Genomic DNA, 17,028 nt, shown 5'->3' with positions numbered 1-17,028 from the left:
AATTTCATTAAAATCGGATTAACCGTTTAGAAGTTACCGAATTATTTCCCTCTTTTTTTTTTCCTATACCACTGTGTGCTGGCCATAAGGCCATTAAAATTTTGTAATTCAATGTACTAGTTAAGGACTGGTTTATGATGCCACGGATTCTTTTAAGTGCCAACATATAATAGTTACAAATGGATGGTTTTACAATCCTTCCCCTGTCATCGAACCTAATTTAGCTAGTTCGTTCGCTATGAATTACCACAATGCAGTGCCCCGGCTAATGGTCAACAGTATCATAACTTCCCTAAGGGCATTTCTACAACCTGGCGATAATGTAAGTATGAAAAAAAAATTGTTGTTGTAGTACACACCCTAGAACGATGAAATCCGGAAAAAAGTATGCCATCCGATTTCTACACTTCCAACTTAAAGTTCGTCCGATATCATTTATATATCATTTTCTATATATGACTATAGTAACATTTTTTTAATGTTTTTACTGAAAGGCATTCTGTAACGATATAATCCCAAATATACATTTATATTTTATCAGATTTGTTTCTTTCCACATTTATATACATATTTTAATTGATCAAAAATATTTTTTTTAATGTAAATCATGAAAATTTTTTTGAATTTTTTCCACGTGCATAAACACATATTGAAAATGTAAATAATGAAAACGAGTTTTTGCGTCTTTTCCACGTGCAGAAACACATTTTTGTAAACAAAAATAACTCACCACACCAAAAAAATGTTTATTTTGATAAAACAGCTGTTACGGTTTGTTTTATTTTTCGTTGGGTTGTTTTCTTTATGTGCATAAGTATTAGGGTTCTATAGGTGAAACGAAAAGTCGACTTTTCGACTTTTGCATTTTATGAAAAGTCGATTTTTCGACTTTTTCATTTAATTAAAAGTCGACTTTTCAACTATAAGTATTTTAAAAATAGTCGACTTTTAGACTTTTTCCGACTTTTCGATTTTTTTTAACTATTTTCGACTTTTGACTTTTTTCCGACTATTTTTTACTTCTTTCGAGTTTTTCCGACTATTTTAGAGTTTTTGACTTTTTTCCACTTTTTTAATATTTTCGGCTATTTTTGACTTGTTTCTACAATTTTCGAGTTTTCGACTTTTCAACTTTTTTCGATTTTTATTAACAAAGTCGATTTTTTCACAGACGATAGTCGAGTTATCGACTTTTTTGGAACAAAATAGTCGACCTCGACTTTTTTCGACAAAAAGTCGATTGTTCTATTATTCGAAAGTCGATTTATAGAACCCTAATAAGTATCTTAGGAGCCAAAATATTTCCACCAAATTTTATGTGGATCGGTTCACAATTGACCCTACCCCCTATATAAGCTCCTTACCATAAAATTACTTTAACGGTCATTGTTGAGCCAAAATCTCTACCAAATTGTTTGTGGATCGGTCTATAACCTACCCCCCAAATAAGGTCCCTATCAGAAAATTACTTTAAAGCCCATTAATTACTTAAAATACGAGTATAGCAATGAAATTCGACACTTATAAGTTCTATAGGAACCGAAATCTCTCTGCCAATTTTTACGAGGATCAGTCCATAATTACCCCACCGAAAAAGTTCATTACTGGTTGGAAATTATTCATAAATAGGATTTGTATAAAAAAATCGTTCTACGAGATTTAAGAATAATCGGTTCATAGTTAGTCTTACTCCTCATATAAGGGAACCTTAAGAAATTACTTTAATACTCCAATGCTATTCGAAAAAAAAAAAAAACAAATTTTAAGCTTAAATCTACTATAATTTATGAGGATCGGTCCATTATTAACTCTAACCCTGTATAAGGTCCCTTTAAGAAAATGACTTTAATGTTTATTACTGGATTTAAAATATAAGTAGAACTATAAAATTTGAAAAAATAATAAATCTTCACTGTCAATAGTTGAACCCCTATTAAGAGAACTATTTCAAATATTACCCTGATGTTCACATCAGTATCGATTTATAATAAAAAAATATTCAAAATATCAAAGTTTATTTTTATGGCAGCGATTTGATGATGGGTATATAAGATTCGGCATAGCCGAATATAACGCTCTCACTTGTTTTTTTATACCCTCCACCACCATCAGTGGTGGTAGAGGGTATATATAACTTTGTCATTGTCATTGTGTGTAACACCAAGAACATAGTATAAGTATGTAAGTATATATATAAGTATATATATTCTGGGACCTTATGAAATTAAAAATGAGCAAAATCGGTTCTCATCGGGAAATGTTATGAATCAAAATTTAAAACAACTTCGAAAAAAATAAACTTTTTTACACATTCTGATGTAATTTTCTCGAAAACTATGCTAATAATAATTCCATAAAAATCACCATACATTTGTTTACAATTTAAAATTCTATGTTAATAGAATTCATTCAGAGGAAAAATTTTTTTCGATGGGTCCATAATTGGACATAGCTCCCATACAAGGTTCCCTTGTTTTACGATCGGTTCATATTTGGTCACAGCTCTCATACAAAGTCCAGAAAATCACTTAGATTCACAATATTTATTACCAAATAATGATATAGATACAGAATTTTGAAATTTTGTCTTTATATACATAATTAGGCATAGCTCCCATACATAGTCGTCTTACGAAAATCTCTTAAAAGCACATTACTCATTACCAAATATAGCTATTGATACAAAATTTGGCACAAATATTAGTTTTGTGTACAAAAATTATATTTCAAGATTTTTTCACTATTGGTTCATAACATATGTGTGGTTGGTCCCATCACTTAAACGCACATTACTCGTTACTAAATTACGATACAAAATTTTACTGAAATATAGATTTTATGTACAGAATGTTTTACGATCGGTCTATAATTGATAATATCTCCAATACTAGGTGCAGCGCCTAAAAACGTTTTAATCGTATTTCAATTTGTGTAGAACTAAATTATATATGTATTTTGAAAATCCTTAAACCATTCAAACACATACATACATGCAAATTACTTAATATTGCTAAGCGCTATAAAAATGTTATGTTCAATAAATCTTGGAATTGTAATAAATAGATTTAAATCTTGAGATTTTTCTATTTAAGATATGAGAAAACTCATTTCTACAAGTACTTGAAAAATTAGAAATGTATTATTATAAAAGTAGCTGGTGGAGGGTATTTAGGATTCGGCCTAGCCGAATATAGCACTCTAACTTGTTTATGTTCATAAAATACATATCGACTACGTTTGAAAAAAATAGTTTTTGAATTGTTTTAAAAAAATTATGAATACCAACCGTATGTAAAAAATAGTAATATTTGCGAAAATCAATTTACAAATTATGTTAAGACTAGAAAATTGTATTACAATACAAACATTTTGACATTAATACTCAGTATTGTATCTTAAGGAGTAATATGCGTTTAGATTATCATATGAGAAATAGGAGTTATGACCAATTGGGGACCGAATGGAAAAAATTGCTGCTATATTTGCGTAAATAAAAGTAATATTTATATTTATTATATGCGATTACGTTAAGATTTGCAAAACAAAAGTACTTTTTGTTCTGCAAATTTAGTATAAATATCTTAATTTAGTAATGAGCAGGGCAAGGATTTTTTATGCAAATGCATGATTGTAGTCAGTAACTCAAAATAATATTTAACTAGTTTTTTTCCGAATCTCAGAATTTGCTACAAAATGGCATCGATTTGTTGTTGCATATTTTTGCATATTTTGTTATAAATGCATAAAATGCATTTTATGCTTTCAATTGCATGTATTTGCATATTTCCAACATTTTATCTTGCATATTTTTCTAAAAAAAATTGTATCGTTTTTTCTGTATTTCATATTTGTACAACGAAATACTAGGTTCTATGAAATACAATAGCCACAATAGTGCGGAAGGTATTGGTCCTTAAAGTATCGGTCAGTATCAATTTCTGAGCCTGTCCATCTGTATGTCCATATAAAAAAATAATTTGATGAAATTTTGTTCTTACATATTCATTCACTTAAAACATTATAATTTATACAAAAATGCATTCATTCACCAAATTTTATCAAGCTTTCCTCTTTCAGAAATTAAATACATACTATTTAAAGCTGTTTCTTAGGCATAATATTTGTCATTCTAGTGGATCCGTTAAAGTGGTATTATAGTACATAAAGCAGTCCTTTAAAACCTATATATTTGTTGTCAAAAACTTAAGACCTGAATATCTATTAATATATTTTTTTGGTGCATATTTTCACATTTTTAATGTATATTTTCCATTTTATGGTGCATATTATAAGCGCATATTCTTAATTTTGTAGTGCATGAAAATCCTTGCCCTGGTAATGAGTTATGTGCGTTTTAGTGATTTTCGTGTGAGGACCTTGTATGGGAGCTACTTTAACTTATTTATGGCAAAATAAATACTATTTTATTTCATTAATTTTGTTCTTCAGTCAGTGTTATTTAAAACGATTTGATTAGACATAGGCACCTAATAACAGAATTGTACATCCCGTCATGTTATGATAGCAAATATAAAGAAATTATTTTAATAAGTATTATATTACTTTACAGTTTCTTTAACTTTTATTGATTAATAAATGAATTGATAACTTAAACATGCTTGTTTTTATTAAAGAATTACATGTAAATTGTGAAATTACATACATTTGTATAAATATCTTAATTAAGTAATAGTTATGGGAGTTTAGAAGATTTTAGGGACAGGGCCTTATATGAGAACTATGACCAAATATGGACCTATCGAAAAAACTTTTACAGTAATATTTCTGTTTAAAAAATCAATACATGTGACAAAATTTTGTATCGATAAATGTGTTATCGATAAACAGGAAAAATATCGTAAGTAATATTAACGAAAAATAAAGAGAAAAAAATAAAGAAGAAGAAATAATGAAATAAGTTTAAAAAACTTCTTTTATTTTCACAATTTTATTTTATTCAAATTGAATAAAGACGCGTGAACTAAAATGTATGACGAATACTATAGTTTATATTATTTTAAATTGTGGTTCCCTTTAAAGTGTTTTTGTTATCAAATAAATATTTTTAAATAAGATAAAAGTTATAAAATTGTATAGAAAAACATTTTAAATATAAACGAACATATAAATATTGTGCTTATGCATAAATAATAAGTTTAAATATTTTTATACCCAACATCAAAAATGGAGTTTTATTGATTGATTGGTCATTGACCCACAAATGTTTATATATTCCGGGTTCTCATTAAATTCTAAGACGATCCAGCCATGTCTGTCTGTCTGTCTGTTGAAAGCACGATAGAGTCCGAATGGAAAGACCTAGAAGGTTGAAATTTCACATACATATTTCTTATAGGTGAGGTTTGTTTGGTATTGAAAATAGCGGTCCACGTTTTCGGATTGCCCCCATACAAGTGGCCCCTCGAAAAGTAGCTTTGACAGTCATAACTTGTTTAAAAATATTTCCTATGATCCAAAAAATTTTATGAGGATCGGTCCATAATTGACTATACCCCCCATAAAAGGTTCCCTTCAGAAAATGACTTCAATGCTCATTATTGTCTTAAAAATACTAGTATATAGATGAAATTCGACATAAGTAAGTTTCTTACTAGTCAAAATCTATCTAAAAAATGTTATGAGGATCGACCCATAATTGACCCTATCACCCTTTATAAGGTTCCCTTCAGAAAATTACTTTAACGCTTATAAATTGCCTAAAAATACGAATATATCGATGAAATTCGACATAAGTAAGTTTCATTCGAGTCAAACGAGGTGGGTGTATACAGAGTAGGAAGAGCGTTCAAATTGATTTCCCTCTCGAGTGATATTAATTCGAGCGAAATAAATTGTTTACTTTCTTGTGAATTTATCTTTTTTTCTCGTGACTTTAAAAATAAATCTCACGAGTGATATTTAAATTTAAAATAAATTTCTCTCATAAAACGAGTACAAAAGAGTATTTCATGAGTTTTTTAATATTGTAAATCTTATGAAAATAAAAATTAACTTTTTATGTGTGAGTGTGTAAGCATACATGTGCATTTATGTATATGTGTAAACTTTAAAGAGTTATGTTTGCCTGTAGATGTTCGTATATTTTTTAATTTTTAAAATGTGGTCAATTTCCAGAAATTTCATTTTGATTTTATGGCTTTTTACGATCTTTGTGCACGTGTGCAAATAGAAATATTAATTGTTATTGTAATTGAAGTAAGAAATAGGATATACGATGTGTCAATTAGGTTTTTGTATTAAAAAACATTTGTTGATGCAATTTATTTTGTTTTTTTTTCACAAAAATTTACAGGTCAATAATATTTTGAATTTTTTGGAATTCCAGTTATTTAAATTGGGTTTTTTACATTTTTTGGATTTAATTATTTATTTGTTAAAAGGGCATTTAAATATTAGCATTTTTTATAATGTAACATCATAATTGCATGGTCAAATTTGATATAAATATGTAATTTAATAAAATATTTTAGAGTATTTGAATAATAATAATATCAATACTTCGACAGTTATTTAATTATCCGCGTACTCATACAATTATCCACGTTTCCATACAAAATTCCTACAATAACCCATTAATATCTTTATTAAATATTTATAAATTAGTGTTTAACCCAAATTAAATGCTTAGAAATATATGCAAGTTTTTGTTTTGCAAATAAACATTCTTATTTTTTAAAACATTTGTTTGTCGCCATAAAACCTTTTTCTCCGCACACACATCCATCTTTCACATACTTACATACATACATACATACATACATACATACATACATACATACATACATACATACATGAACATCCTTCTTATTTTTTATCACCGCCATTAAACCGGTTTTCGTGCACACATTTTCTGTGTGCGAGTTTTATTCAAATTCATTTTGATATCTCTTGTGAGAGAAATTAAAAAACAATATATATAAATATCGCTCATGAAGTGAGCATAAAAAAATGAAGAGTTTAAAAAAATAGATCCCTCGAGATTAAAAATAAATCTCGTGAAACTGAGTTGTAAAACGAGAGAAATAAATAAAATTGTATTCACGAGTGCAGATAGATTTTGACTCGTATAAAACATACTTATGTCGAATTTCATCTATAAACTAGTATTTTTAAGCCAGTAATGAGCGTTAAGGGGACCAATCCTCATAAAATTTTGCATTGTGATTTTGGATCACAATGCAACTTATGTAGAATTTCATCGCTATAGTCGTATTTTAAAACTTATTATGACTGTTAAAGCTGCTTTTCGAGGGGCTATTCAAAAACGTAGCCTATTGCCCATTTTGAATACCAAACAAACATTACCTATAAGAAAGCTAGATTGTGCTAGATCGTCTTAGAATTTAGTTAGGACACAGAATATATATACTTTTGTGGGTCTATAACAAATATTTCGATGTGTTATACCCACCATCTTTTTTGATGGTGGGTTTAACAAAAGTGGAAAATGTATAAACAACAAATGAAAACTAAAAATAAATTTTTATCCATTTCAATAAATATGAGCAAAAAATAAACTGGTTGTTTTTTATTAATAATTCATATTTATAACAATTTGCCACATATGTGTTATTTTCCTACTTGTTTCTATTGTTTACATTTTCAATCATATGTTTGTTTACAAATTTCTTACTGGGAAAATTTTTCAATAAAATCCAAAAAATTTCTATCAACGAACTGTTTTACTCACTCGTTGCTTTTAAAAGTACGCGAACACACCTAATAATATTAAACTACAGAGTGTTTTCATGACAATTTCGAGACTTTCTGATTAAAAATTGACTCCGTGTTAGCGAATCGAGCAGATGAAACAAATGTACAACACAAATAAAGTAAGTTAAAATATTTTATCCAAAAATAACTTTAAACATAATTTTTCTATTATTTGTTTTGCTATTTTTTTACATAATCTTTTGGTGCCATTAGCAAAAACGTTTAATGTTTCAATATGTCCTACATTTACCATAAGACAATCTCAGAAGAATTGATGAAAAAATATCAAACAAGGCTTAAAATTAGCCAATATTCAATATTAGCATAGTGATTTATTTGAAATCATAAAATGCCGCATATATTCCGCTTTAAGTGCAATTGATATCTTTTTATAATAAATGTTTACTTCTATGTTAATTATAAAATATTGTTTTGTTCAATTTTATTTTGTCAAAAACATTTTCTTTTATTATCAATGACGACAAAAAAAAAAAAGAAATAAAGAAGTTGTTTAAAAATACTGTGTATAATTTATATAAACATTGTCTCCGATAGTGAAAGAAAATGTTCACGGGGATTTAGTATTAACTAAAATTAGGTATTAAAAATGAAGAAAAAATCTTCATTATGAATAAAAATATTATTAATGAGAATTAAATTCATTAGCAAAATATAAGAAATTTCTTCATATTTACCACTCTAAACACTCTAAATATAAAGAAATTTCCTTATATTAACTATTTACTAAAATACAATGTTAGTTTGTTTATGAAGTTGTAAACCGATTAAGCCAATTTTCTACAAAGAAACAACAGTGTGGGGATTTTCATGGAATTTTATTGCCCTGTTTTTGTAAAAATTACATTAGTAGGTGTAAAAATAGATTTATTTTAAATTTTGATTCATAACTTCTCCCGACGTGAAGTAATGCTAATCATAAATAATTTAATTGTTCATGTAGCGAGTTATTTCACTTCTGTTGGCAAATATTTAATTAAAAGTTATTTTACACAAATAGTTTCTTCGACTTGGAAATTATTTATTGGGGATTTGTTTCATATTATTGGGGATTTGTTTCATATTTCTTATTTTTTTGGCCTTATCTTTTTAAAATTGGGAAAAATGAATCCCATTTTTCCTGAAAATAAAATAGTACGGGAAAATAAAAACATTATTAAAAAATAATAACACTCTTTGACTTACCTTTATTTTTTTTTTTAATATAATCTACAAAAAATCATTCAACACATTGATATTATAATTTTTATTTAAGTTTATTTTTTTAAAAAATTGCACATTCATATAGAAAATTTATAATATTTTACATTACAATTGTAATAGCATTCAAGTTTGTTTTAAACATTTTTTTTGAAAAAACTATAGTGTATGAAGGCTTTAAAAGTCTTAAGAGTATAGATTTTTTCGAATTTTTATGACATAGTCTTTTTAATGTATTATAATTGCGATTTAATACATGTAATTATTATTTTACCCATAATTTGAACTACAACAAATTTGACGTTTCTTGATCTCACAATTATACGACAATAGATTAATTAAATTAATTAAATTCGTAAGCAGCAGAAGAAATAAGTTCTATAGTTATTTCTTCTGTTTAACAAAAATCACAATTTTTTTGTTTTTAATAATTATCAGCAAGTTTCCCAATAATCAATTGCTCTTGCAAATTCTATTTCAAACTATAATAAAAAGGTCATTGACATTGTGCGTATCTTTCATTTGAAATTTGTATACAAACTAAGAATTCGATTCCAAAATACAATTTCCTGATTGAGTGATTTGGCGATTTGCGACATTTTTTATATTCTCATAAGGAGAATTCCGTACAAAAGAGCAAAAGCTAAATAAACAAAAGATTCATAGAGTTATAATGACCTATTATCTTGGCTGCTTTCATCTTTCATAAATAAAGTGGTCTTTTAAAGAAATGAATAAATTACTCATGTTCTCCTCAGTCACATTTCAGAATTTTAGTAGTATTTTCGCAAGTAACATTCATGTCATTAGCGAAAATTATAATTTGTTTTCATAAAACTAAATTTTGGTTTAAAAGTTATGGCACATTCTTTAAAAATGTCCACACACATCACAAGTAACAGATACTTGAAACAAATTTTTTTTTTTTGTTTATCACAGATATTTATGTTCTAATTATGCTACATATTGGGATGGTATACTACTAGATACCAGTTTGTCCAAGACTTGGACAGTCAGATATATAAATCGGCTCTGTACATACATACATATATTGTTCTAATAAATAAAATTAATATATGTTTAAAGAAAATAAAATATCAAACTAAAATCTTTTAAATTAATCAAATAAATATTATGTACTTTAGCCGATTAAAAAAATAATTTCTACAAACACTAGGTACATATAAAAACATTTCTTTTAAAATCCACAATAATTATTTCAAGGTGAGCATATATATATATATATATATATATATATATATATATATATATATATATATATATATATATAATATATATATATATATATATATATATATATATATATATATATATATATATATATATATATAGATATATATATATATATATATATATATATATATATATATATATATATATATATATAATATATAATCGTCTGTTTAAAAATTTAATATAAATGAAGACAGATCGCAGAACAGATCGCACAATGTCCAATACATATATAAAAAAACTTCATTATTTTAAGTGCAAAAAACCCTCGAATTTAATTCGTTTTTCTTTTGTTTTTTTTCACAACCGCTTTATTCATCATTAAAATAATACAAAAATAGATTTTAAAATCTAGTTAAAATTATATATTATTCAAGAATATTTTTATACCTTCCACCCTATGCGTTAAGTCAAAGAATGCTGCACTGTTATAATAAATCAAAACTCAAACAACCCAACAAAATGCTATTATACATTTTTACCATAAAAAAACAGAGTTTATTCAGATCTTATCAGTTAACAACTGAAAATAGTTTGTATAAAAATTTTTACTGCAGTTTAAAAAAAATGTCAAAATTTAAGTACATAAATTAAAATTTATTAAATTTTAATCCTACATTTATCCTACATTCTATTCGTTGCCTAAATAAATCCAGTTATTATTGAATTTTTATCAATATTTAACAAAAAATAATGAAGGTAAATATGTATTAGATAATTCATACGACTGGATAACTGAAATACCAATTACGATAAACAACATTAAGTCCTAATTGTTGTCAATATGTATACATTAGAGTTATAACCAAAATTAGGCCCTATAACTGCGTAGTAGCCAGTAGCGTTCTGATAACGAAATCGATTTTCTTAAACCATTCACAAATAAATTTTCATGAATTTTTAATAGAATAATATACATTTTTGGAAATAATTTTAAAAGGATATTTAACTATAGATATCGTGGTCAAACAATTACACCAAACTTGTATTAAAAATTTTAATTTTATTTAGAGTAAATATCGAAAACTTCAAGACATGTGTTTTGAAATTTCCAAAAATTATATAAATGTTATAACCAGGGAAACCGAAAACATGCTCTAAAAAAGTATTTAAAGCGCTTTAAATATGCCGTAAAAAAACTCAAAACATGCTCCTAAAATTTAAAATATATGCTCCAAAAATAAAATTTTTTATTATTTTTTAACATTGAAAAGCTCAAAAAGACTGAAATTGTAATGAAATAATAAATGTTTAATGTCATATTCTATATCCTACAACATTTTTTTATAAATGTTTCATCTCATAGTTAGAAGAACTAGTATAATAGAATTCCGTTTTACGTTCAGATAACCAAAAAATAACATGAAACCATTTGGTCCCCAAAAAACATATTTCAAACGACAAAGTTTGACACATTTCTTCCAATTGTATTCATAGCTTTTAAACTGACATTTTAATCGGTGTTGTCAGAAATTCTAATAATTAGTTTTTTAAACTATAAAAATGGATTGGTCTCATGAAATCAAAAGAAATCGGTTTTATGTCCGATTTAAAATATCATGCTTTATTTAATAAAAAACTATAACATAACGATTTTTTTTTTCAAAATTGTAAAATAAGCTAAAAAATTTAAAAAAAACTAAAAATAGAATTTTATTTTTTTAAAATAAAGTTTTGAAAAGAAAATTAAAAATGTATAAAAACGAAAAAAGCGAAAACATCAAAATATGCACGAAAAGAGTAAAATATGCTCTAAAAACTCGAAAATATGCCTTAAATATGCTAAAAAGTCAAATCATGCAAAATTATGCTCTTATGGGTAAAATATGCAAAAATATGCTCTAACAAATCGATGCCAAAATTCTCAAATTGGTCTGAAACGTGTAAATATCTTATCCATGAGTCCATACGACGCACCACAAAAAACATGCATTTGTATATTTTGGTTTCCCTGGTTATAACCCACATATTCCTTTTCCGACAACTTCGTTCACGTAAAAATCTTTTAACGAAATTTGTAAACAATAAGCAGTTGTTGCAAAAACATTCAATTATTGTGAAAAGTTCAAGCTTACAATGGACATTTTCCATTCCAAGAAAATAATTGCTTCATTGGAACAAAATTTCACATCTTATTTCCGATTATGTGTAACTGGTCACACTGCCAAATTAGAATTTATTTTATACCTGACCTTAATATAAAAGCTCTAAATAAATGGGTTAGTAATTATTAAAGGGTTTTAAAAATCTGATTCTCATTTCTTTTTTTTTTTAATTTTTTATCCTTGGTATTTTATTATTGATGTAATTCGTCTTCATAATACATTAGTGTTGTATTTTATAACATAATAAAATAAGAAAAATTATGCCACTAATTTTTTAATATTATACTGAACAATTCAAAATAAGTACGCACTCACCCGCAGTTTTAAAGCTAAATCGGCAAATATTATTTATTAAAAAAATATAATTTTTGTCCTTGTATCATGTATGTAAGTGCATAACTGTCAATCGTAAAATTCCTAATTTATTCTGCTTCTGTATGACATAAGCTACATTTTTCCTGGTGCTTCATTCTTTAAAATATTTATTACAATACAGTAGTACTCGATAAAAGCAACGATAAAATATATAAAACGGTGGCGGGTATAAAAAAATTCGATTAGACCGAATTTAAATATCTTACTTTTGTTTTTTATTTTCATGATTAAATATTGACTTTAATTTTGTTTTTTAATAAATATTGTAATTATTTGTAATTTCAATATTTACTGCGTTATTTTATATTTTTATTATAATTTAATATTATTACTTTAATTAACATTAAAAAATTTCATTAAAATTAATTAAATTCTCGTTTTGATTTCTTGGCTACAAATTAAAAAAACAAATTTTATAACATATTAACAACACTGAAAGCGGGTTTCAATAAAAACAAATGTTTAACATTATCAGCTACAAAAATAATAACTTAACTGAAAGGCAAATTTTTCAGACAAAATCCCAGCATCATCAAACCATTTTATTATTTTAACTTAGGACTCTTGTTTGACAATACAATTATAATTTATGTTCTAAAATATTAGGCGAGATAAAACAAACATTTCGAGGCACAATTTTATCGAAGCAAAAAATGTTTTTAATTCAAATACCATATGACAGGCTGTTGACAGAAACAACTATAAAAACTACACACACATATGAACGATCTTTGGGCAAATTATTATATCACTTAGCCTAATACTCACATGCTAAAAATTAAGCCAAATTGGTAAATTCTTGAACATGCTCGACTGAGGTCAAAGACCAATGATTCAATATGGTGATTATGAGGGTTCAGAAATATTCTTATACGAACACTTAAATTGATACATTCGTGATAATTAGACATGAATGAAATAAGCAATTTTTTTATGTTCACATTCGCAAATGAGATGCTTATTTTTGTTTTATTTTAAGTATTCAAATTTAGGTATAATACAAAAAGAAACTAAATTTAATAACATAATTTGTATGCAAAATTAATAAATTAATTTGTTAAATTCTCTAGACAGTCCTTAGCTTTGATATCACGCTTTTTAAAACTTTAAAATTTCACATTTACTTAAATTAATTTAGCTTTATTTAAAAATAGTCCATAAAATTACTTCACAAAAGTATACGAATTTTTTTTGGATTTCATATTTTACTATATTATACGAAACAAAAAAATTAGAATAGAATGTTTTTTTGCTAAAAATTGTTTTAAGGGGTAACAATCAACAAAGATTATTATTTTTAGATACCTGAAGGAATCTATTAAATCCCAATATTAAATTTTGGTTTCATCTCTGGAAAAAGAGAAAAAAATGGCAAATATGGGCAAAAATCGTAATTTTAATGATATTACATGAAAAGATGGTACAAATGCCCCAAAATAGTGGACCATATGGTCCAAAAATATATCCATTCGGTTGATTGTTACCCCTTAAAACAATTTTTAGCAAAAAAAAAAAAAAAAACATTTGAATCAAATTTTTGTGTTTCGTATAATACAGTCAAGTATGAAATACAGAAAAAATTCGTACACTTTTGTGAGGTAATTGTATGCACTTTTTTTAAATAAAGCTAAATTAATTTAAGTATATGTGAATTTTTAAAGTTTTAAAAAGCGTGATATCAAAGCTAAGGACTGTCTTAAGAATTTAACAAATTAATTTATTAATTTTGCATAAAAAATATGTTATTAAATTTGGTTTCTTTTCATATTATACCTAAATTCGACTACTTATGAGACACTGTAAATGAAAACATTTTTATTTTTTATTTAAAAACATATTTGTGTATAGTTAATGGTGGAAAATAAAAAATACCAAATAATCAAATATGTCTCTTTATCATATTCGCATACATGTGTTAGTTGTTAACGTAGGTTTGTTTCATTGCAAAAATAATTTGTAAAACTAAAAACAAAACGTGAAAATGATAATTACGAACTATTTTTCAAATAAAAAATACAATTTGTTAAGAAATACATATATGAACAAATAACATCAATGTTGGCTTTTACTAAGGAATATAAAATAAGATTATAATTCCTATTTATTTAATTGCATAAAATGCCACTTTATTTTTTGAACTACAAAAACTTTAACCGACTTATTAGACCTGGTTTACACTGCGAAATTTTTGTTGAGAAACTATTGATTCGTGTTTGAGAGAAAGAGATGGTTGATATTTCACACACAAAAATCATAAGTTTCCCTAAAAGAGTTTGCCAGTGTGATCCAGGTCATACGAACTTCGCTTATAAAGAACAAATTATACTGGTTCCCCGAAATTTGTTATAAATGGGTTTGACTATATAGTTTCTATATTTAAAAATATAATGGCTATGTTCTTTGTATATTTATGTGGAACTAAATTAATATTTAGTAGTTTAATAGAACAATTTAGAATAAGAAAATGCAGAAAATAAATCGTATAATAAATGATATTAATAGATTTGTGCAATATTAGAACACGAAATTTAGGGTACAAATAAACACATAACAGCCTATCGTCCAAGATTGTTAGCAGGAGCAGATGTACGAAATCGGCCAAAATTAATAAAACTTTTCGTTAAAACTATTTTTTTTAATTAAAACAAAAATATTTAAAATTAACGTATTAAAACTGAAGTAGCTAATCAAAATATTCAAAATTGTGGTCGTGGCACTTTTTAAAAACACATTTTTTATGTTTTTTATTGTTGTAAAATTTATCTGAAGTAAATTATCATTCCTTGCAAATTATTATGTTTAATAACTTTAGGAAATGGTATAAAGTGTATACCTGTCAGTTATAAAATGATTTTGGATTCATAAAAAATCGGTTCTAGATGAACCAGTTCTAGTGGAACCTTTTCTGAAAATTGTCCTAAGAATATTTTTTTACCCAAAAACAACTAATTCAATTGAAATCTGTTGCAGTGTGATAAATTATTTTATTAAAAAAAGATTAAGAGAAAGATTTCGCAAAAAAAATAAAAGTTAATTTTAATGAAATTAAAACTGAAAAGTTTAAAAATATATCTCAATGCCAAAGAACAGATTTCGAAATGATTTCTACCGCCAAACCCGATTCTAGGCCACGGGGAATTGGTCTAGTTACAGCAATTAAGCGAAAAAACTAGTGTTATTAAACCAAAACGGCAAAGCTCGTCGTTAATTTTGTAAAGAATATTGTAAAAGTTGGGAAACTATCAAATGTTTTTAATCTTTTGTTGTCCATTTCTTTTTCGTATACTATCCAAAATACATATTTTCCATTGTAATGTAATCTAATAAATATAAAAAATTTTAACCGCCTTATTCCTTAATTTTGGTCGAAATCAATCCACCTTTCATCTAGCCCCAATAAAACTATTTTAATTTTTCATCAATAAATTGTTAAAATATGTAGGAATTAAGTTAAAATTCATATAAATATTTTATTATAGACAGTAAATTACTATTATAAATATACTCATAACTGATGAAGAGTATTATATGGTCGGTCAAGTCCGACTGTTATTTCTAGCTTATTTTTTTATAAATTTCAGATTTGTTCAGAAGATTGGAATTACTTGTGTCATAAATTTGTTAAATATTTGAATTAGCTAATTTTGTTACTGAGTTATTATAAAATCCTTTTGTGTAATCAAATCAAATACTCATACAATTTTCATATGAATTTCGGGATGTGCGTTAGAATTAGTAAGTTACTCAATTTTAACACTACGAACTCAAAATTTAATTTAGATAAATTATTTAATTAATTGCAATAAAAATCGTTACGCGTTTTACCTAAATTCAATACTCAGGTTACATATAGAGAGTGGATATTTCGTTTTGTTTTTAAAATATTAAGTAAAGCTGCATTAATAAAAGTGTAATTTAATTATTTCCTTATGAAGTGTCTTACTAATCCAATCCACATATCTCGAAATTTAATTCTGTTCAAGTATTTGACTCTCTTCGTCTAATTAAATTATAAAAACTATTTGCTCGAAACCCGTAGTAGATTTGTTACATACAAATATTTAATGGCAACATAGATAATAGAAAATCATACATATACATAAGGAGTGAGGTCGAAAAATTCTTAACATACATATATATTTATAAAAAAGAAACCACTAAACTTACAGCTTTAGTTTTTTTTATTTGATTCAAATTATTATTACAATTTACAAAAAAAAAAATATTTTTATAGTTTTAATCACTAGTGATGAAGTTTTGAACCCTTTTCGGAAACCCTTCCATTAACGTTTTTATAGTGCTTTCTGTCACTTTGCTCGAACATGTAGTCCATCTCCGTTTA

At 25.9% G+C, this 17,028-nt stretch overlaps 1 long non-coding RNA gene across 1 annotated transcript; it reads left to right on the top strand.

Moving 5' to 3' along the window:
- The first annotated feature begins 5,048 nt into the window (after positions 1-5,048).
- On the top strand, positions 5,049-8,424 carry LOC124418648. Its single transcript, XR_006940122.1, has 3 exons — positions 5,049-5,091; positions 7,728-7,853; positions 7,948-8,424. It is a non-coding gene; the product is annotated as an uncharacterized LOC124418648 (long non-coding RNA).
- Positions 8,425-17,028: the final 8,604 nt, after the last annotated feature.

The sequence above is a fragment of the Lucilia cuprina genome, chromosome X, assembly GCF_022045245.1.
Source record: "Lucilia cuprina isolate Lc7/37 chromosome X, ASM2204524v1, whole genome shotgun sequence".
Taxonomy (NCBI): domain Eukaryota; kingdom Metazoa; phylum Arthropoda; class Insecta; order Diptera; family Calliphoridae; genus Lucilia; species Lucilia cuprina.
Note: the sequence above shows the minus strand (reverse complement) of the source record. Positions and strands in the feature narration are given on the sequence as shown.